The sequence below is a fragment of the Ailuropoda melanoleuca genome, chromosome X (genome assembly GCF_002007445.2).
Source record: "Ailuropoda melanoleuca isolate Jingjing chromosome X, ASM200744v2, whole genome shotgun sequence".
Lineage (NCBI taxonomy): Eukaryota > Metazoa > Chordata > Mammalia > Carnivora > Ursidae > Ailuropoda > Ailuropoda melanoleuca.
This window is the reverse complement of record NC_048238.1, coordinates 7,725,074-7,748,431: the sequence shown is the minus strand read 5'-3', so window position 1 is coordinate 7,748,431 and position 23,358 is coordinate 7,725,074. Positions and strand designations below refer to the sequence as shown.

The 23,358-nt window shown below is 44.5% G+C and overlaps 1 long non-coding RNA gene across 1 annotated transcript in view; it reads left to right on the top strand.

The window, feature by feature from the left end:
- LOC105235780 overlaps window positions 1-19,264 on the top strand; it is a 31,810-nt gene extending 12,546 nt beyond the window's left edge. Inside the window, exons 5-7 of the long non-coding RNA XR_854171.3 lie at window positions 12,791-13,336; window positions 15,218-15,347; window positions 17,245-19,264. This is a non-coding gene — a long non-coding RNA (uncharacterized LOC105235780). The remainder of the gene's footprint in view (window positions 1-12,790; window positions 13,337-15,217; window positions 15,348-17,244) is intronic.
- Window positions 19,265-23,358: the final 4,094 nt, after the last annotated feature.

The window sequence follows — 23,358 nt, the reverse complement described above, 5'->3', positions numbered from 1 at the left end:
CCAGTGTCTACGGAGCTGTGTGCCTGACGTCCATTATCTGCCTTGATCCTCAGAGCAACTTCCTGAGGCAGACATGCTGTCCACTTCCTCCTGCATAACTGGGCAGCCATTTGCCCAAGGTCCAACACGAGGTGGCAGAGCTAGAATTTGATCCCAGAGTCAACTGGCTGGGAGCCCCATGCTCCAGGAGTTTCCATGGCTCTTAGAGTATGTGACCCCCCATCACCCCGTGGGACAGAGGGAGCTGGTGATGGGGGCAAAGGCATGAAGGGAGAGAAGGCCAGATAACTGTGGGAGAATGTCTCGAGCACTGTGTTTGGTTTCAAGCAACAGAAACTCAACTCTGGGGACTCCTGGTTGGCTCAGTGGGTGAAGCGTCTGTCTTTGGCTTGGGTCATGATCCCAGGGTCCTGGGATCGAGTCTCGCCTCGGGCTCCCTGCTCAGCGGGGAGTCTGCTTCTCCTTCTGCCTGCAGCTCCCCCTGCTTCTGCTCTCTTTCTCTCTCTCTCTCTCTCTCTGACAAATAAATAAAATCTTAAAAAAAAAAAAAAAGGAACTCAACTCTGGGGATCTTAAAGAGAAGAGGGACGTATTCGGAAGTTTATAGTGTAGCTGAGAGACTCAATGGGACTGTTCTAGAAACAGGTCCAGAAAACTGGGGGATGTGAGATTAGGAAACAAGAAGGGTTCGGGAACTGAGGGCAAGCCTGGTATGTACAGCCCGCTTATCCGATGTCTTTTAGCCCTCTTCGTGTGCTCGGCTCGGCCTCTTTTAAGCCAAGGCCGCTCTGCTCGGGAAGCCTGGCCAGGGTGCGCAGGGGGCTCTGAGGGCGACGGAGTGTAGTCACTGCCCTCAAGGGCCTCACAAGCTCCCAGGGGAGCAGTAATCATGTCAGGACAACAATAAAAGCAGTAATGGGGTAACAGCACCCACAAAATGCTAATGCAAGTAACAAAAAGTAGCAAGTAATTCCACAAGGGGGGGTGCGGGAGAGCCTTATGGAAGTGTCCATACTGCCTGGGAAATGTTCTATTTCCTCGCCTTTTGGTATTTCAATTCCTACACCAGATCAGGGAGTGTAATTTCTAATCTCGTCCCTGAAGTGAACCCCCAGCATGGCGTGGGGGCACGAGCCGGTGCCCAGGATGATAGCCCTCTTTCCCTGGGCCGGCCTGCGGCCCAGCACACAGGAATCACCAGGACGGGACGCAGCACGCGAAAAGAGAAAGAGCTGCTATTTTGAACCACTGGCATTTCAAGCGTTGTATTGAATACCCCGATTAATGCAATGCAAAGGAGCTGTCTTCAAGACCACTGTTTTCGTTGCCAACAGCCAGGTCCGTCAGTAGTTTAACAAAATTTCATGGGATTGTTTACACCAAGAAACCAGGGACTTTGGAGTGGTGCCTGTAAGATGATTTAATTAGTACACTTTAATCACTTAAGTCATAACGTCCTTATTTTAAATTCCCTAAACTCCTACGTAAAGTTCCTTTTGGAAAGAGAGTCAGCTTCTCCCAAGTAGAAAGGGGGGTCCGCATCACTTGGGGGGCTTTTCCCTGGCACCTGTGTTCCCAGGAAATTCTCACTCCCCTGCTTCCAGTGGCGTGGCCTGCCAGAGTAAATTCCTGTTGCTTTGAGGGATGTGTGGATAGCCCCCCAAAGAAAGGAGGGAACCGTTGGTTTGGGGAGAGAGGCCAGCTGGCAGCTCAGTCCAGGTACTGGATGTGCACACCTTGATGGCGTGCTTGCAACAAGGTCCAGTTCTCGACCTTTCCGGAAGTAGGATGTCTGATGGATGATGAGAACATCACGTACCCCCAATGCTGATGACACACGGGCAAAATCCTTACATTTTTAATAGAGAGTCTCCATGTAGCCCATCCCTTCATTCCGGCAACATCACCTGGCTCTGCCACCATAACAAAAATCTGGTTATTTCCATTTTCTTGAGAGTAGTGGCAACCCCTAGCATATCAGCAGCTTCTCCACAGACACCTTTTTAAATCAATACTCCCGTCTAATAAAATTAATGGAATATTTCCCATCCTTGTCATCTTTACTTTTTGTTACGACTTCCTTTTGGACACTTTATATTCATTGTTCTCCTTTTTAGTATTCATCATGGACTCAGCCTTTCATAGACACAACATTCTGGTAAAAACAAATATTTTATATGCCTCTTGTGTTTCCCTGCAGGAGGATATGATATCCAATACTCACAAAATGTTCTTTTAATGGAAAATAGAATTAGAAGCCCAGATCGGAGCATTGGGGTGTATAGTGAGGACTTCTACGTGTGTGCCAGTGGTTGGCTTCCAGGCCACGTTAGTGATAGAGCCAGAACGATTGTTCTATTTAAGGTCACGACTTCATAGGGTTCTTTCCATTATAATGCTAATACTAATAAATCCCTTCTAAAATTTGTCTGCATTTAAATGTTTCATCTTTATTTTTGGTACAATGTAACAAATCAAACTGTTAACTCCTTTCCCACACTCTCATCATATCCCTTCTCTCTAGAATTCTCTATACGTCTTTTTGACCAATATTTTGTAATCTCTCTTTTGACCTCTATGTGTCTATTGGGTACGATGCAATGTCTACCTCACTGTGTTGTTTTCAGGACTCAATGAGATGGTATAAGTGAATTTTTCGGGTAAATTGGCTTTTTTCTATGAGAGTACTGATGTATAAAAGTGATTGAATAGCTTTCACAGAAGTAAAACTGGGAAGAAGACATATTCCAGTTGAAGTTAAATACTTTTGAACCTACTTGCGGCTAGTCCTGTATGTAATACCTTTTCCCTCTCTTCGTATGTGTGTATCAAGCTTGAAACACGTAATGAGATGTGAGACCTGGCCCGTCGAAGTACACTGTAATGCAATAGCACATTTCTTAAACAAAGCACGCTCTGTGTCCTCGCGACAGGTAGACAAAAGAAACTCTGAAGTCATTTTCAGTCGTAACCATCTATGATCATAGGATTGCAGGTTTGCCTCTTTCTCAAGACGTTAATATTGCTTTACTTAAAAAAATTTATTTTTAGGAGGAGACCACAAGGAAAGGAAGGAGCAAAAGGTAGTAGCCTAGGAAGTCAAGGAGACTTCTTGGAGGGAAGAGCGGAGAGGTCTCGATTGTGTGCATAGGTAGCAATGAGATGACACATCAATGGTTCCTTTAGCCTGCATTTTATTTGAGAATATTTGTAACCCTGTTTTAAAAGATATGGAATCAATGTAATACACCACACTGAAATAATGAAAAAAACCCCACATATGATCATCTCTATTGATGCAGGAGAAGCATTTGTCAAAATTCAACACACTTTTGTGAGAAAAACATTCAAAAAACTAGGAATAAAAGAAAATATCTTCAACATAATAAAGGCCATATGTGAAACACTCAGAGTGAGCACATACTCGATGGTGAAAGACTGAAAACTTTTCCTCTAAGATCAGAAACAAGGCAGGGGTGCCCACTTTTACCACTTCTTTATTTTAAAAAAAATTTTTTTAAAGATTTTATTTATTTGAGAGAGAGAGAGCACAAGAGGAAGGAGGAGCAGAGGGAGAGGGAGAAGCAGGCTCTCCCCTGAGCAGGGATCCCTACACAGGGCTTGATCCCAGGACCTTGGGATCATTACCTGAGCCAAAGGCAGACCCTTAACCTGCTGAGCCGCCTAGGCGCCCCTCACTCTTACCACTTCTATTCAACATAGTACTGGAAGTCCTAGCCAGAGAGATCAGGTAAGAAAAGGAGATAAAAGACATCCAACTTGGATAAGAACAACACTATCTCTGTTTGCAGATGACATGGTCTTGTATATAGAAAATCCTAAACATTCCTTGAAAAATTGGTAGAACTCATAAATGAATTCAGCAAAGTTGTCCAATACAAAATCAACATGCAAAAACAGTTGTGTTTTTATATACTAACAATGAACAACCTGAAAAGGAAATTAGAAAAATAATTCCATTTACGATAGCATCAAAAAGAATAAAATACTTCAAAAACTAATGATGTACTGTATGGTGACTAACATAGCATAATAAAAAATTTTTTAAAAAAAGAATAAAATACTTAGGAATAGACTTCATCAAGGAACTGAAAGATTTTTACACAGAAAACTACAAAGCAATGCACAAAGACATTTAGATGGACACAAATAGTTGGAGAGACATCCTGTGCTCACAGATGGAAAGACTTAACATTAAGATGGCTACACTTAACAATCTACAGATTCAACGCAATCCCTATCCAAATCCCCCTGATTTTTTTTTGAAGAAACAGAGAAATCTATCCTAAAATTAATATAGAATCTCAAGGGACACTAAATAGCCAAAACAGTCTTGAAAAGGGGGAATATATTTGGAAACATCATACTTCTTGATTTCAAAATGTATTCCCTAAGCTACAGAAATCAAAACAGTGTGGTACTAGTGTAAAGGCAGGCAGATAGACCAATGGAATGGAAAAGAGAGCCCAGAAATAAACCCTTGCATAGACAGTCCGATGATTTTTTAAGAGTGCCAAGACCATTCAATGGGGGGGGGGGAGACAGTCTTTTCAACTAATGGTATTGGGAAAATTGGAAATCCACATAAAAAGAATGAAGTTAAGCCTTATATCAAATACAAAAATTAACTCAAAATGGGTCAAAGATTTATAAGAGCTAAAACTATAAAGTTCTTAGAAGAAAACATGAAAGGAAACCTTCATGGCATTAGATTTGGCAATGATTTTTTTGGATATGACACTGAAAAAAGAAAAAATAGACAAATTGGACTACATCAAAATTCAAAACTTTTGTGCATCAAAGTCCACCATCAACAGAGTGAAAAGGCAACCCATGGGATTGGACGAAATATTTGCAAGTCATCTATCTGATAAAGGGTTAATATCTAGAATTTATGAAGAATTCCTACAAGCCGACAACCAAAAAACCCAATTAAAAATGAGCAAAGGACTAGAGTAGACATTTCTCCAAAAATATAAAAATGGCCAACAAGCATATGAAAAGGTGCTCAACATCACTAATCATTAGGGAAATGTCAATCAAAACCACAATGAGATACGATTTCCCAAGCATTAGGATGACCATTATGAAGAAAGAAAAAAACAGAGAATAAGAAGTGTTGACAACACATAGAGAAATTGGAACCCTCGTGCATTGCTGGTGGTAATGTAAAATGGTGCAGCTGCTGTGGATGGCAATATGGCAGTTCCTCTACAAAGTAAAAATAGAATGACCATGGGTTCCAGCAAGTCAAAAGAATTGAAAGCAGGGACTTGAGTATATATTTGTACACCTATGTTTATAGCAGCATTATTCATAATAGCTAAAAGGTCGAGGCAACTACAGTGCCCATCGATGGATGTATGGATAAAGAAAATGTGGTCTACACACTCAATGGAATATGAGTCACCCTTAAAAAGGAAGGAAATTCTCACATCTGCGACACCGTGGATGAACCTTAACGACATAATGCCGAGTGGAATAAGCCAGTCACAGAAGGACAAATACTGTATGATTCCACTTGTAATGAGGTACCTGGAGTAGTCACTTTCATAGAGACAGAAAGCAGAATGGTGGTTGTCAGAGGCTGGGAGAGGGGAGAAAGAGAAATTAGTATTTAATGGGTACACTTTTAGTTTGGAAAGATGAAAAAAGTTCCGGAAGTGGATGTCAGTGACAGTTACACAATTACGTGAATATACTTGATGTCACTGCAGTATGCACTTAAAAATGATAAATTTTATGTCATATATATTTCACGCCAATAAAGATATGGAATTAATGAGTTCTACCATTTGAAATGCTCTTGAAATATTAGCCAATGTGTGAAACTATTAAATATAGTGTCCTTTCACATACATCTTGACCAAATACAGAAATAACACAGCTTCAAGAGGCCAAATTCATTCTGGGTAGATTTAGAGAATGACCCGATCAAGATTTCTTCAAACTCCTGCAATTTGATATACACATTAAGTGTGTATGTGAATTTTTTTTCTGGAGTCCATGGTTTAAGTCAGATTCTCAAAGGACTAGAACACCATAACACTGAAGGACACCTGAAAGCATTGAGACCTTCAGCTGTGACTAAAATGTAATCACTAAGCTGACAGCAGAACTCACAGGGAGATGAGGGATCAGGTGAGGAGAAGAAGGTGAGAGCAGACCCGGGGCAGGACAAGCGAACATGGCGTCTCCCAGTTCCCATACTGATTGATATTCAGTCCCGGTCTCAAAGTTCTGCTGTGTATGGAAATGCAAACACAGAACCCTGGCTTCATACTGAACCCATGTGTATGTGATTAGGATATATTCGCTGGTTACCCCCCCTCCATCCCCCCCTTCCCCCACTCAGAGGGGGGAATGAAACATGAGAGACTATGGACTATGGGAAACAAACTGGGGACTTCAGAGGGGAGGGGGTGGGGGAAGGGGATGGACTGGTGGTGGGTAGTAAAGAGGGCACGTATTGCATGGTGCACTGGGTGTTATACGCAACTAATGAAGCATCAAACTTTACATCAGAATCAGGGGATGTACTGTATGGTGATTAACATAATATAATAAAATAAAATTAATTATAAAAAAAAAAAAAAAAAAAACCAAAAAAAAAGCCAAAAAAAAAAAAAAAAAAAAAAAAAGGATATATTCGCTGGGAAAAGCCCCCCATTGTTTTAGTTTTTATTTCAGTTGCCTGATCATAATTAATTTTTGCTTATTATTGAGCGGTTATGGCGTAGATTTTTCACATTGCTTCTGGATGAAAAGAACGCATAAAACTCTTATCATGAGAACTTCTTGGTATTTGTTTGGGAGTCTTTGGAAATGATTTTCAAACTGTCTTCTGATAAGATTGTGAGAAGGGAAGAAATAGCCAAGCTCGGTCTCCAGATTCCCAACTCATCTCCAAGCGAGATAGTTTTGCTTCTATCTGTCTTACATATGTGGATTTCACTGGAAAATATTATTAACGTTTTTGAATTATACAAACTCCATCAAGTACCAAGTCAGTAGAAACTAGATTATGGTACAGTAAGAAACAGCCCCCACATCTCAGTGCTTCGCCCAACCAAAATGCCATTCTCTTTTTATATTACCTGTCCAACGTAAGTTTGCATGGGTTTACGCTCCCAAGAGTCACTCAGGAAACCAGGCTGATAGATGTGCCATCTGGACATTCTTCTGCAATAGATAAGATAAGCAACGGGTAAATGTTAAATTACATACGGACTCTTAAAGCATCTGACCACACCTACCTTAGAGGAATTAGAGAAGTGACATCCTGCGGCATGCCAGGAAAGAGAGGAGAGTAAGAATGTTGGTGGTAGCGCTAAAAACCTCCATAATATCTGTATTACTTACAACTGTGTGAGAAATGTTTTATAAAAAGATTAATAGGAGTCTACTTAAAGTCCTGTTTGGGTTTACCTAATCTAAGAGGAAGACAAAAATCCGTATCAGGAATTTTCCCACAAAATATCTTATTTTATTTTATTTTTGGGAAAAGAAAGGTTAAGAAGTCAAACAGATCATATTTAGGGTTCAGGCAGTGAGTATGTTTTGTTGTAAAGCGTATTCCACGTTAGTGGTGACTTTGTACCAGTCAGTATAACCTAGTCAGAAGACTGCTATGATTTGCTGAATTCGTCTCCCTGAATGATATAAGGCAGTTGAGTCACAAATAAAGGGACTCACACTTCCACCTTGCACTCCTCTGGGCCAGAAGAGAAAATAGACCAACGAGAGGCCCGTGAAGAAACCACCCCCCCCCACCGCCACACACACACACCCCCTTCTTGTGACAGACAGGAGCGGGGGTGGGGCACAGAGAGGAGACAAAGGTCTGGAGCCCTGGCCGCTGGAATTGCGATATTACATCCACCATATTCTCATGCTTCCCTGAGACCCAATTCTCCTTCTCTGGCTTTTCTCAGACAAGAAAGGGAAGGGCAGACCCTCACGACCCGCCCGTGGAACACGAGAGGAGATTAATTCCACAACACCGTAAGCCACATCCTAAAGGAAAGAGTGACTCATCTATTAAAGAACCCTATCGTGGAGCCAGAGTGGGAGCCAAGTAATAGGCTTCTTCCCCACGCCCACCTCCCTTTTAAGTGCTTTTTGTGCTAACAGCATAATTTGGTGGAAACATGACATGTTCGGTTGGTCTTGTGAGTACTTAAATAGGCTGCCTTTAAATTACTCGGGGTAGTACTTAAGTATGATGCCAAGTACCCGACATGGTGGGTAGCATTTACATAGGCCAGGTTGAATGTTCCTTTTAGCCTCGACTGCTTCCTACAATCCTCGTAGAAGGCAGCTCCCCACCTGCACCCCACCCCCATTCTATTGTAGATAACATTTCTACGACTTGAAAATGGTTCACTCAGCTTCCCATCAAAGACAGTGAATTAGAATACACATGTGTATGTCTTCCCCTGCCTGAAATCCCGTCCTTAACTCCCATGGCTGTAAATACATTTAAAAACAAAAGGCAGAAACCCAGGACAACAAAGAAAAAGAGAGGAGATAATAGGAGCAAAATTTCAGCAGCTGGTGAGCAGATGGATATGCTAATTGATTTAGCAGGCCCGGGAAAGTGGGGACCTAAATCAGCAACGGAGAAAGCCAAGGGAGTAACCGGTATTGCAGAACCCCCCCAAAGGCTCAGGAATTGATTGGCTCAGATACTGCAGCAGAAAAGAGTGCAAATGTGGCGCTAATGATAAAAGGAATGGCGTGTTTATTTAAGAAACAGTTAAACTTCGAGATCCTCCGAACAACTAAGGAGTTGATGTCCACTATACCCGGACCAAAAAGTATGCTTATGCTTAGGAAAGAGAGAGAACTAGCCTGGGAAACACCAGGTAGAGTTAAGGCAGTGCTTCTCAGGTTGGGGTGACTGTGCCCTGCAGGGGACACTTGGCAATCCGGGGAGACGTTTCTGTGTATCGCACTGGGGGGAGGGGGTTGAGGCTACTGGCATCGGGTGAGTAGAGACCAAGGATGCAGTTAAACATCCTTCACGGCACAGCGCAGCCTCCACGACAAAGAATTGTCCTGCCCCCAGTGTTAATAGAGCCAAGGTTGAGAAACTCTAGGTTAGGGCAATGAGTCCACACTGGAAACGATGAAATTAATAAACATACATATTCTAAACACTGAGGCACCGACGCTAATATTCTCCCAGTTTCCCACCCTCGACTCCCGATTCTGGTAGCTGCGCATGCCCATACTAGGTAGGAGCCAAGGGCGGGTGTGGGAGTCCTTTCAGAGAAATCTCATCCGTCTGAGAGGAAGATATCTAAAGATACTGACATCAGAAGGTTCCAATCCAATGGGCCAGTCGTCTCTCTAGAATGAAGCCCGTAGCAAACCACTTCTCCCATGCGCTCAGAGCTTCGTGCTGTCTGCGTGTCCCACTCACGCATACAGTCAAGGGCTGCCAGACATTTGAGGGAAGCAGCCTGCATCATAAGAGGAAGAAAAAGCGATGTGGAGCAGAAGAGGCTATGCAAGGGGCTAGGCAAATTCAAGGATGTTAATATCCTTGGAAAAAGCAGATAGTAACGCATGCGTGAAACAAGGACAGATGTTTTGTAAAAGGACCACTCAGAGACTAAGAATAACGGCCATTAGAAATTACAATATAGGGGCGCCTGGGTGGCACAGCGGTTGAGCGTCTGCCTTCGGCTCAGGGCGTGATCCCGGCGTTGTGGGATCGAGCCCCACGTCAGGCTCCTCTGCTATGAGCCTGCTTCTTCCTCTCCCACTCCCCCTGCTTGTGTTCCCTCTCTCGCTGGCTGTCTCTATCTCTGTCAAATAAATAAATAAAATCTTTAAAAAATAAAAAATAAAAAAAAGAAATTACAATATAACAGCTGAAATGAAAGACTGTAAGTATTGGAAGGGAAATTGAGCAGATCTGCCACAAAATTGCCTTAAAAGACAAAGGTAAGGAATATGGGAGAAGAAAGACATGATAAAAGGGAGGGGGAGGGGACACAACAATGTCCAGAGAGACAAAATTCAAAAAACTAGGGGCTGCAAGGTAGAGGACGATGCAAATGGGGAGTTGAAAATTATCAAATAACTCCCCAAAATTTCCCAGGACCAAGAGGCTTGATGGTCTGATTTGTAAGGGTCCCCCACAGTGTGTCCAGCGCAATGCTCGACAGTTGACTCATACCAAGATATCTCATCATGAAATATAAGGCCGCCAAGCACCAAGAGAAGATGGTCAAAGTCCTAGAGAAAGGGAAGAAAAAGGAACAACGTTCACACAAAGCATCAGGAATCAGAACAGCGTTAAACTTGGCAGCAACATCAGAAGCTGAGAGCAAAAAAGCAATGCCTTCAAATTTCCGAGGGAAAACGACCCCCCGGCATAGAATTCCATAGCAAGGTAACACTATCAATCAAAGGTAAAGACATTTTCTGCCATGCAGTGTCTCAGAAAATTATTTCCCATGCATCCATTCTCGGGAACGAACCAAGGGACGTCCTCCACCAGAGAAAGGAAGAAATCAGAAAGGAGACAGTGGAAACAGGGCATTGGGAGCAAGGGGTACAGGGGAACCTGAAGATTCTGGGGAAGGGAGACCCCGGGGCGGTGGAGAGGCAAGGCAGGCAGAAGCTCTGGGAGAGATTTTCCTAAGAAGATGAACTGGATAGACTTCCTGGAAGTGTTGGAAAGCATTAAGAGGAGAGATGTAAAGCCAAGGTAGTGTTATGAAAGCAACTGATAGGTGCAGAGAAAACCAAGCCAACTAGGAAAATAAAAAGCTTATTTCTACCTCCAGAGAGAGCAGTTGGGTGGCCGGCATTCCCTCGTCACAATCATGCGAACTCTGAATCTTGGTCTGACTGAAGTCTCAGCATGACTGTATTTCCGGGATTGGAGGATTGGAGGCTGGGAGGTGTGCGTGTGGGTGGCAGAGGCAATCCTCAGCCTCCAAAATGGAAGCCAATGGGTAATGCAGAAATCAAAACATGAAGAAGTAGCGATAAAAGCACGCAACCTAGAGGCATGAGGATCAATTTCCAAACAGTTTAGGTGGTTGCCTTGGGCAGCAGGAAATAAGAAGTGAGGAGAGGGGGTAGCAGAGTGCTGCTTTTCAAATCAAGCCCGTGGAACTATATAACTTCTTAAAACGTGTGTTTGTGTAACTTGCAGAAAAATAATAACTGGATCTTAAGGGAAAGGCATTTGGTGCCAGACGCTGCGCTAAGCCATTTGGGGACCCCCATGATTAGTAACGCATAGTCCCAAAACGTCCCAGGGGAGGTGAGACACGCAAATAAATAGCCACAAGTGTGACGAACCATAGAAAAGGGAAGAATTACTTCTTACTTGGGATGGGAGCTCGAAAGAAGGGCTGTCTGGACAGCCTGTGGAGGAGCTGGAAGGATGCGGTTGGACGTTCTCCAGCCGGGGTGAAGATCCAATGAAGGGTGTGCGGGGAGGGGCAAGGGTGGGGGCCGAAGGGCACTCAGACTTGGCAATGAGATGGCTGTCCTTGCCCCTCAATATTACGAGGCCTCACCCATCTCGTGTTTACGATGAGCAGGTTGGACGGTCATCTAGATGCATTCAGTATGGCAATCTGAACCGAGTTTGTGGGTTCGGGACTGAGTTCATGATTTTCAAACGGGCCATCAGGAAACCAAGAAATAAACGCTGTAGGAGAATCAACAAACATCCCAGTTAAAACCTTGACCTCTGCAGATCAAAGGTGAAGGCAGATCAGGCTCCGGGCAATTGCATTATATACATAGAAGATTCCAATCCTAAGGCCCCGCCAAACACAGAACCCACACATACACTAAATTCATCTAAACATTCTTGGGGCTTTTTCTCAATGAGGTAATTTTCTTTTTTTCCTTTTCTTCATCTTTTCTTTTCTTTCCTGTTTTTTCTTTTTCTTTTTTTTTTTTTGTAAATCCTTTCTCCTGAAATCATACGTTTCCCTGGAAATCACATTTCCTCAAATTCCTGGTTGTCTTTTTCACATGACACAGATTACGGAGTCCAGGTAAGAGAACTTGCCAAAATTCTAAAAGCTGTTATCGCTGTCCTGTGTGTTGACGCTGAAATTACAAGGAATGGAAAATTTATAGTAACAAAAGCTAAAAACAAACAAACAGCCCTCCTTTCTATATTTTGTCAAGATAAATGTGTGCCTATTCCTTATAGTAAAAGTAACACGAGTGTTGGAAGAAGAGCATAGAAAGGGGGGACAGAGAAGGCTCCTCGTGACCAGCGTCCTAGGGCACAGCAAGAATGACAGCACGTGACGTATCGTCCCAGGCACTTCTTTATGCACGCGCATATATTTTTAAAACAAAATTGGAATCATTTAATATATTCCTTGGGGCAAGCCACTTTTTTCTCACAGAGCAAACATTGTCCCTGTCCGTTCACTCCTGGTTTCTCGACAAAGAAAATATGTAACAGACAGACTTCTCTTCAGTGAGGGAATCTTAAAAATTTCCCCTTATTTATCAGATTGCTGAATCTTCCATTCCACAAAAAAGGGAAAGATGCTGTCATCGCAACGTTTCTTAGCTGGAAATCAAGAGAGTTCCATCAAGAGGGTCCATCTGCTTGGATGCGAAGTAAAGCCTTGGAGGAGTGTCTCAGAGAGAAGCTTTGGGAAGGGAGAAGGCCAGCCCTGGAGTCAGGGGCATAGATCTTCAGCTCGCCCTTTACTAGCCAGGGACCCCGTGTCAGCCACTTAATTTCACTAAGTGTCACTGTCTTCCTTAGGATAAAGGGACTGGAACGAACTCCCTTGAACAGGCTGTTCTGGAGCAGTTTCTGGCCGGGGCCCGAAGCTGAAGACGACAGAGGAGCCAGACTCTCCAGGAAGGATTCGCTAAGTGGTTCCAAGCAGACCCTACGACCCTTGCTCAGTGCCTGCCACCTGCCTGCACGCGGAGGGAGCCGGGCCCTGAGAGAAGGGAGCAGCCCGTAGAAAGAAGAGAGAGGGTCACGAGTTTGCTCTGGTCCCCTTTGGGAGAGCGGTCAGCGTGCTTTCTCTGCCTGCCGCAAGGGTAGAGGCCAGCCTCGGGGACCCTCATCCTGCCCCTGTCCCAGCATCTGGGCCACAGAGACTGGTGCCTGACTCTTGCCTGGGCAAGTTCAAAGGCGAGAAGACAAGTCCGAAGCTGCCGTGGTTGGCACAGCCTACACTCCAGAGCCTGGCGGGCGGAGGGGCTAAGTCTTCCCGACCCTGAAGGTGGCCGGCCAGAGTGAGCCTCCCAAGGACACGCCTGCCAGGGGGAGAAGACACCACCGCAGAGCGGCTGTGAGGTAAGTGAGACAGAGGGTGCTTGGAGTCGGGAAGCTGGGAGGAGCCTGAGGTCCCAGGGGGGTGGGTGGCCCACATCCCACGAAAGCAGCCAGCTTTTGCACGGCTGTCCGACGAGGTTCCCACACCAGAATGTGAGGGCACGGGACCAGGAGAAGGCTCTGCTCCCCGATCTCCTGCCCTCCTCCAGCCGGACCCTGGAGGAGGCCGAAGCTGCAGGCAGCAGAGGCGGGAAAGCTGAAAATAGGCTTCGCTAAGGTTTCTGTCCTGGGCACACGGAGCAATGGGAAAGCCGAGAGCCTTTGAAATGTGTTTACTATTGAAATATCAGTTTCGGGGGCGCCTGGGTGGCTCAAACGTTAAGCTTCTGCCTTCGGCTCGGGTCATGATCTCAGGGTCCTGGGATCGAGCCCCGCGTCGGGTTCCCTGCTCAGCCAGGAGCCTGCTTCTCCGTCTCCTGCTGCCCCCCCACTTGTGTGGGTGCTCTATCAAATAAATAAATAAAATCTTTTTTTTAAAACTTAAAAAAATATCAGTTTCGATTGGACCAGACTTCTTACTTGCTAAAAATGAGACTGTTCTACTGCCCAGAAGAAACAAAAAACAACTAGGTTCTGCCTGAGGTATGATCTGGTGGGACAGGGTTGAGGAAGATAGATGTAGGGGCAGTGAGAGGAGGACATAGAATTGTTTCCTGAGGAAACCCTATGCTGTTCAGCTCTGGGCTGCCCCTTAATATGCCCGTGTATCACCTGGGCCTTGTGAAAATGCAGATTCTGATTCCGGAGGTCTAGGACCAGAATTCTGCATTGCTAAGAAGCTGCTGGGGGACACCGGGATCGCTGGTCCACAGAGCACATTTTGAATAGCAAGAGTCTAGACCAAAGGTCTACAAACGCCAGCCAATGGGCCAAAGATTTAGCCCGCTGCCTATTTCTATAAGTAAAGTTTTATTGGCACATAGCCTCGCTCGTCCTTTTATGTATGGTCAATGGCTGGTTTCACACTACAATGCAGAGTTGAGAGACTGTATAGCCCACAAAGCTGGAAATATTTATAACCTGGCCCTTTATGAAAACAGTTTACAGACTCAGCTATGCGACCTACAAGTCTGTCCAACATCGGAGGTAGTGACGTCATGAAATCTATAAAGAGCCTCACACATATTGCAGTCCCAAACATGTTTTTAAAAGGAGATGACAAAAGGGAAGGTAATAAACCAGAGGACTAATAAAAGAAAAAAGATGGTCAAATATGGGATCAATCATCTGCTGGAACGGCCCCCTCACCTCTACCAGAGAGCAAGGGGATTTTTTGTCATACCTCATAATGTTTCTTTTACAAAAACTATGGGTGTTTTGGTGGCCCAACCAAGATGGTGGCCCAAGGATGAAGCCCTCTGCCTGGCTCCTCTTATGAATGCCCTCTCCTGAGTTTCCACTCCAGCTTGGCCATTTAGAAAACAAAAGCTCCTTGACTACTGTGTGGTGATTTGAATGGGTCTTGCTTTTTCCCACTGAGCTCAGTGTAACATACATCAGGTATATGTCTCTGTAAGATCTTTAAATGGAAGTGCCTTTTCTTTTCTCCAGCTCCACGTCAGTTAATCTCTAAATTCAAGTATGATTTGGGGAGACGTGGGACTTGGAGAGTCTACAAAAGAATGTGCCAAATTTGGAATGAATTATGATGCCAGTGAAGGTGATTTAGGCCTAACCGAGACTGAAGAGATAGACATTCCAATACAAACACTAGAGAAAGGCCATGTATTCGTCAACAATTGCTTCAGAGTGGCAATTCTCCCAAAACGAAAGGGGCCCTTCCCAGTGGAATGTGGCTACTGCGCTCGGCAGTTAACACCCTGTTGTTATTATATCCAACAGATATGCCCTTCCTGGACATCGGAAAATTCTCCGGTCATGTGACGTTTTGTAGGATGACTTTCAAAGACCCGTTGAAGGTGTCAACCATGGGCTCCCCTGATTTTAAAGGCTTGTGTTTGACCAGAACCAGGTGGGGTATGATTTCAATTGGAGTTTTCTGAATGATACTCCCCTCCACGTCCATACACTTGGGCATGGTATATGGGTTATATGGTATTTATTATATATGTTGTAGATGGATCATATTGTATATACCATACATGCCGGATAGATAGATATAGAGATGATAGAGAGATAGACAGACAGACAGATAGAGTATAGATAGAGGTAGATATCGACATAGATCAGATAAGAAGGTGGTCCTTTCCAGTCTCATTCTGGCATCAGTAAGTAGCAGGCTGGAAAGTGCCCATGCCTTTAGGACATTATCATGCCCCTTGCCCCAGTCTGGCCCCTGCTGAAACCCGCAGGGACTCCTCATTGTCCTGATGCTAATGGTATTATCCTACACACCTCTGGCCATTCTCTTTGAAGCATCCGTGTTTTCAGGTCCTCTGCCTCCCCTTTATTTTTCAGTGTCTCAGGGTGCTCTGAATGTGCTCATAATCCTGTTTTATAGTCGTTGGAAATAAGAGACAGAGCTCCAGTGACTTGCTCTAAGTCACACATCAAAGCAGATACTCAATTAGAACACAGATCTCCAGGGTGTTTTGTTAAACTCTTCCCTTTATTAAATGTTACACATAATAAATTTCCAAGGCAGCACCATTCCTGGAATGTACAGTATACATTACCCAGGGCCCAGTGGAGTTAACTTTGCCACAGACGCCTTCAGACTCATTTCTGTGTTTGCTTCTCTGTTGGTGGGTTTTCAGAAGAAACATGAAGTTTTTCACCAACATAAGAGAAAACATCATTTCCCAAAAACCATCTTTGAATGTGCCAGCTCCTTTTCTAAGTTTACCATCTTAGAGATGATTCTTTTCCAAAGAGCGGGTGAGCCCACTGGAAACAGTAGAACAAATTATCCAAATACAGAGATCATTTATTTAAATAAGCAAATGAGGTTTTTTTGCCCACAAATCTTTTGGTTTCTATGGGCCGTTTTTGTTATTAATAAAAACAGATGAAATTTGTTTAGTGGGCACCCTTTGACGGGCAATGTGCTTCATACATTGTAGGAATTTATTTGTGTCTCACGGCGCCATTCAAACACACTATTGTCATCACCCACATTTCACAAATCAGAAGCGAAGGCTTTGAGAGGGCAAGTAAGTATCCAAAGTGGTGGAGCCAGGATTTGAACCCATGGAGTCAATCCCAGGCAGCCTGGTGGCAAAGCCGTGGCTCTCAGCCACCTCTTCATCTTTTTTCCTGTGGTCATCACCAGATTTGCAAGCTGACGTTACTTTCAGGGACTGCTGCAAAGATCTATTACCCCACAACAATCACCCAACACTTAGTGGCTTTAGAAACACGTATTATTATCTCTATGGTTCTGTGAGTAGACTGGGCTCGGCTAATGGTTCTTGCTCAGAGTCTCATCTCAGTGACGTCTATCAGATGGAGGTTGGGCCTGGTGTCATCTGAAGGCTCGACACTCACACTTATGGTGCCTGGAACGGCTGGGATTATTGGAGCTGGTTGGGTATCCCTCTATCTCCATGCAGCTTCTCCACACGCTAGTTTGGGCTTCCTCACAGCATGGTGGCAGTCTTTCCCACTAGCAAGCATTCCAAGAGAACCTGGCAAGGCTTCTTATGCCCTAGCCTTGGAAATTCCAGAATGTCAATTCCACCGTATGAAGTAGAAATGCTCTCTTTCGACTATCTTTTTTTTTTTTTTTTGAGGGAAACAACTAATGATTTTCCAATAATTTGGGTGTTTTTTCTTTTTAACGGAAATGAAATAGAGACCAACCCTAAAAAGAGATTCACTTCTTAAGATGATTCATTCCGTTTTTATTACCCTTTGTATTTGTAGATTTTCATTCCATCTCTCTTTTTCATCTTCCTCATCTATCATAGAGCAAGTTGAAGACATCTATCCAAACAGAGCTCTAAATTTCATCCCATCTCCAGAAACACCACCACCATCCCCATCGCCAACAGTGAAACAACAGAAAGTTCTAAACCGAATCCACTGCAAAAAACATGCCACACTATCTTTGATTTTATTGCGTAGAGACATTTGTCACTGATCCCTCAGCTCCACCCTGGCCATCTGCTCAGCGCCTGGGGCTTGGCCATCTAAAGGCCACTCTACCATTTATCTGACAGAAGGATTTTTTTGCAAAGGAACATTTCAAACAGCAATGGAAATGCAGGAACCAGAAGACTTTGGTTTCCCCAACTTTTCCTGAAAAAGCAGACAAAGGACTCTTAGCCAAAGTTCAAACCCTTTGCTGACAATTAGGTTAATTTATCCCACTCCTCGTACTCAAGCCTCTTTGCGGTGGTAGAGATGGTATCAGACATTTTTGTGCCTCTGCCTTTGTTTTTTCTCCTTTTCATAAAGCAGGTTTTCTCTAAAGGAACCCAGAGGGTTAATCTGAGAACAAAGATGCTTTTAAACCCCAAACCATGTCTCCCTAAAAACACCTGTGACTAGAGACTCCAGGCCACAATCCGTGGCTGTGCTGGTACATTGTGTTAGCAGTGTTCTTTCGTGTCTGGCCAAGAAAGAAGAGAGGGGAGATCCATCTGCTCTAGAAAAAGTATCCATGGAATAAAATGCATCCGAATGAGAAAATACCCTTTTTATTAAAGCAAAACTTCTAGAGAGGTGAAGTCGACTGAAAGAGGGATTTCGCTTGTCTATTTGTTTGCTTCAATGAGACTTCAAAATGTTGTTGACCCATTTTGGAAATAAGACTTGGCCCAACAATGAAAATCACTCACTTCGGTGGATGAGTCAGCCATGTCCACCTTCTTCCGGTGGTTGGGGATTAAGTCCTCAGTGACTTGATTATTTTCTCAAGAGTGCGAGAGTGGACATTCTTCTTCTGGTTTGTTGTTTTAATGTTGACTAAACAAGAGTGGCAGTGACTTATCCCCACACGAAGCTCTCCCGGCTCGCTGGAGGAGTGGAAGCTATTAAGAAGGTGAAACGTAAGACCTGATTTTGTTAACCTAAATTGAATCATCGCGCTGAATTTAATTCTAATTGTTGAAACAGCTGCCATTAACGAGCCTCCTCCGCCTCCACTAGGCTTCCCCGAAGCCCATATCATCTTCTCCCCCGTCTTATCTGGGACTGATTTCAGAGAGTCATTTGTGTTTAAGAAATTGTTTTTTCAGTGAGTGTCAAACATTCCAACCCGGCCATCTAAATCTGCGTTTAAGTGATAGACGCATGCCGGTGCCCTTAAATAGACAGCTACCGCCTGCAGGATGTGGCCCTAAGTCTGAGCCTTGGAATCTAGGCCATTCCCTTCTGCCCCTTGTTTACCTTCGAATTTTACCCCTGATCATTCTCTTGCCTAAACCTTCCACCACAATTTGCCGGTTCTAACCACTGCAGTGGTCTCATCCTTGTCCTTTTGCACGTGTGACTTTCTCCATCCAGAAAAGCCCTTCCTTCTTCCTAGCTATCCATCCAGGCTCCATTCTAGTTCCAAATCTTCTGTGAGGTCACGCCTGAAAGTTCCAGCCTCCCTTTCATCTCATTTTATCTTCGACCTCTATTACTCGTTGCCCATACTTGTTAAAAGACACATCCATACCCTGTATGAATTCGACTGGAGAAGAGGCTACAGCAGGAAGGAGTGGAGGCAGGAAGATCAGGTGAGGCTGTGGTGGTCAACTTCTGAGAGTAACGCCTGTCTTCTCTTAAAGCCCCATGCCCTCGGAGAGTCCGTGGGTTGCCGTTTCTCCAGGCTCTGCAAGTGGTGACGGTGGGCAGCAGGAAGGGAGGGGCGGGCTTCCTAGTAAATAACCCAACCGTGAGATTTTGCTGTGACTATGAGACTCTGCTCCCCTTGCTACAGGCCCTTGCCTGCCCCATTTGTTTCTTAGGTGTGTTCTGTTGTTGCTCTTGGTTCCTTGGCTTCTCTTTCAACAGGACAGGGATTTTTTTAACCCGAGGCAATGTTGCCTCCCAGGGGACATTTGGCAATGGCTAGAGATATTTTTGGTTGTCGAGACTGGACAGGGAGGGGTGCTGCTGGCATCTAGTGGACAGAGGCCAGGGATGCTGCTCAACAGGGCGGCCCCCACAACAGTGATCCAGTCCAAAACGTTAATAGAGCCTAGGTTCTAAAAATGTGCCATCGGGCACCCATCGGTGCCCCGTCCTCCCCCAGGCATCTCCCAAGGGCCGCTTCCTGTCTCTGGGCTCCGATCCATGGGGACTTATTCTCAGCTCACCCTGTACCCTCTGCCTGCTCCAGCTTCTTCAGCCTGGGCTGGGGACAGGGCTCTTCTCCCCCCACTGGAAAGTCTTCCTTTGGGTTGTAAAGGACTGGCTTCTGGGCAGTGCCACCGACAAGGCCAGTCCCTTCTGGGAAACCAATCATTTCTTTTCATGGTGCTTCTAGATTCTTTATTTAACACACTCCTTAGACCAGGAGCAAAGGACAGGACCACACATGAGTCATAATTAACTGGCTGTTCTGGCTCACAACATCTCAGATAGTGGGCCTTTGGATGGCTATTTCTAGACAGGAAGCCAATCATGGATACACACAAATGATTTTTAAAAAAGATTTTATTTATTTATTAGAGAGAGAGTGAGAAAGAGCAGGGAGAGCAGCGAGAGAGAGCAGGGAGAGCAGGGTGAAGGGCAGAGGGAGAAGCAGACTCCCTACTGAGCAGGGAGCCTGATGTGGGACTCTATCCCGGGACCCCAGGATCATGACCTGAGCCGAAGGCAGATGCTTAACCGACTGAGCCACCCAGACGCCCCACACAAATGATTTTAAAAACACTTCTTCACTTTTATGACGAGTGGCTCTTTAGTTAGTCACCAGATAAAACAGGGTCCCACTTAAATCTGAATTTCAGATAAACAATGAACAGGTTTTTAGTTGAAGTGTGTCCCATGCATCTGAATTATTTAGAATTCAAGTTTAACCGGTATCCTATGTTTTGTTATTGTCATTTTTTTGGTGACTTTTCATTGTTTCTTAGCCAAATCTGGCAACTCTATTTTCTGTGTTCCCAGGGAGTATCAGGTGTGCGTCTCTGTGTTCCTTCATGCTCTGGTGGCTTCTTCCCACTTCTCTCTCCCCTCCCTCTGACTTTCCCACTCCTTCTCCTTAGATGGGTGCAAACTGCCCCTTGCAGTGCTCAGACCACTCTCCTGAGTTACTCTGACACATTGTTGAATCTCCCTTTCCACCAAGTCGGGCAGCTGTTGTGGGGTAAACATCAGAAACCTCATTCTGAAAAGTTCTACATTAAAAAGATGAAATGAATTGTAACTGAATGTAAACATATTACTATTTTAATCAAATATGACTTTTAAAAAGTTCTGCTTTACAATGGATAGTAAAGGCAATCAAATGATTGAATTCTCAGTACAATTCCTTTATAGAGGGAATTCCACTTGAACAGCCAACATTTGATTTAATTTATTAATTGAATGATGTAATTTTTCGAAAATAGGGACTCAATGTTGGGAAAGGAAGTATGGAAGAAAAGATGGGAAAAAGAAATCTGAGACAAGTAAAATCTTATGTGGCAAAAAAGACTTGAGCAGTAAACGCTTCAAAGAAAGCCCAGTTCTCGACAGGGATTATTTGTAAGGAGTATTGAATGAATTTAGAGGGGTCTGCAATCTTTTCTCCCCCAAAGGAATTAAATAGATCATTGTGTTCAATAACTGTTTGTTGAACTGAATTAAAGACTTAGTCTCCATCCTCAAGGAGCTCTCGAACATTTAAAAGAAGGGAAAAATGTAAGTGGAGAAATTAAATTATAAGTCATGGGTGACCTCTGTAATCAGATAATAAAATCCTTGCAAATGTACAGTGGAAGATAGGATACGAGCAATTATATGGATACCCTATTTATAGCTTCTAGAATTCCAGGGGCTCCTACTGTTTGCTTGGTCTCTACGTTTGCCCTAAAGAAATCCACTATGTTTCATACACTGTTCAACATCCCCATGATTTACGCTAAGGAAAGTTGCTTTTCAAAAAATGTTAATGGTTCAAAAAATAAGACTCCTGAAGGTGAGGACCTGATCAGTCATTCTTACCTCCTTTCCCCCGGTGCCTAGAACAGCGCTCAGGCAAAGACGGACGCATAGAGAACAAATGGTTATATAAGCCCCCGTCACTACATTATGTAAACTTGCCTTTATTTACGCTCCCTGTGGAGTGAACAATGACAAAGCATTCGGTGTGTAATAAAGAGCGTAGGGGATGGTGTTGAAGGGCATGTGGCTAATTGTCCCCACATCTTTGGTTTTCACCAAGCCCACTCCATCCCCGAAGGCTGCAGTGACAGAAGTTGCCCCAGTTGTGATGGCTTCTTCTCGAGGAAGGGCGACATCTCCCAAGATTCACTGAGGGTCTTTCTGCTCTGTGCCAGGCACCATAGGAAGCACTAGAATACGAAGTTACTGTGTGTAAGAAAGAAGGGCTAGAGGTAAAATATTCATTTCAACTCATGCGATAGAATAAGCTGTGAATCCTTGCGGCAAACCAAGCTGCTCCGGGAGCCCCCAGAAGACAGAGCTCGTAGGGGAGACGACGGCTGAGCTGAGTCTTGAAAGTCGCCTACAGCTTCACTGCAGTAGTCAACGCGGGCAAACTGCCCTAACAGCCCGAAATCTCAGGGGCTTAACGCAGTCGAAGCTTCTGCGCTGACACGAAGTGCAGAGCAGATGTCCCCCATCACACAGCTGTCCCGGGCAGCTCTCTGTCAACCAGGCTCCTTCTCTTTGGGGCTTCCACCAACACAACAACTTCAGAGACTTCCAGAGCCTGGAACCATCCTGCCCAGTTCTCTCTAACCGGCCCATCCATGAAGGGAGGATGGAAGGGAGGTGAAAGATTCTGCAGGCCATTCAGGAGGCCCAGAAGAGGCAAACGTCACCATTGCCCCCAACCCGTCCTGCGTGCATCACCTCATGGCCCACCCCACACAAGAGTCTTCCCGTGGACCCAGGAGGAAATGGAAACAATTTTGTGAACTTCGTGTTGTTGCCTCCACGAGCACCAGAAATGGGAGAGTATATCAGCCAGAGAAAAGTGGCGAGTCCCGATCAGGAGAATGGGACAGTTGGCGGGGGGTGGGACTAGGGGAAATCAAGAGGGAAGTTGAACGTAAGAGAAGCCGAGGGCTCTGATGGAAGGCAACGAGGAGTCATGTGTGATATGATATCAGGAGGGAAACTATCTCCTAAAAATCAAGGAAGAGGGAAGAGGTGTGTAATGACCAGAGAAAGGGAAGTGACCTATGGATATTTTCCAGAAAGAGAGACGGAGAAGGCTACTCTTGCCCCAACTGCCTTCTGGAGTTCAGCTATGCATTTACTTATTAAATCTTCATAAGATTATATGAACACAACCCTGATTTATACAAATCTAAGACTTCTTTATATTTCCGACTTTCTCTTCTCTGTGAGTTACAACAACAAGAAGCTTTGAAAGTGGCTAATAAATATACAGGAATGCGGTCCTTCTGGAAAAGCCACAGGGAAGAGACTGAGTGTACCTAATATTTATGTAAATTTTAACCACATAATGGGCAACTCAAGAAGTAATGATCTGACTGCTGGGACCAATCTCCTGAACAGCAAAAGCATTTGATTCACCAGGAAGCGTGGAGTTACTGCCGCTCGCAGCCCGCTGCTCTGTCGACAGGGCAGGTCCCGCCTTGAGATCGTTTTGGGTGGAAACTGCAAACCGTAGACTTACTTTTAATGGACTTACTGATGTTTGTAAGAAACGAGCGGTTTTGAAGTGGATGGATAGCGTGGAGAATTGTGAGCCGCACGGAATTAATAAGAACATAAAATGATAAGAATATAATTTTATAATGTAATAAGAATATGTTAGGGGAACATGACAGAAGTTGACCTTTGAGATGCCAGCTTTACACGATTTCCTTTGCTCTCGTGCTCTTTGTGTTGCACCAAAGAGCTGGAGAAATGGATATGAAAATATAAAATCCCTCTCCTCACCAGACCGC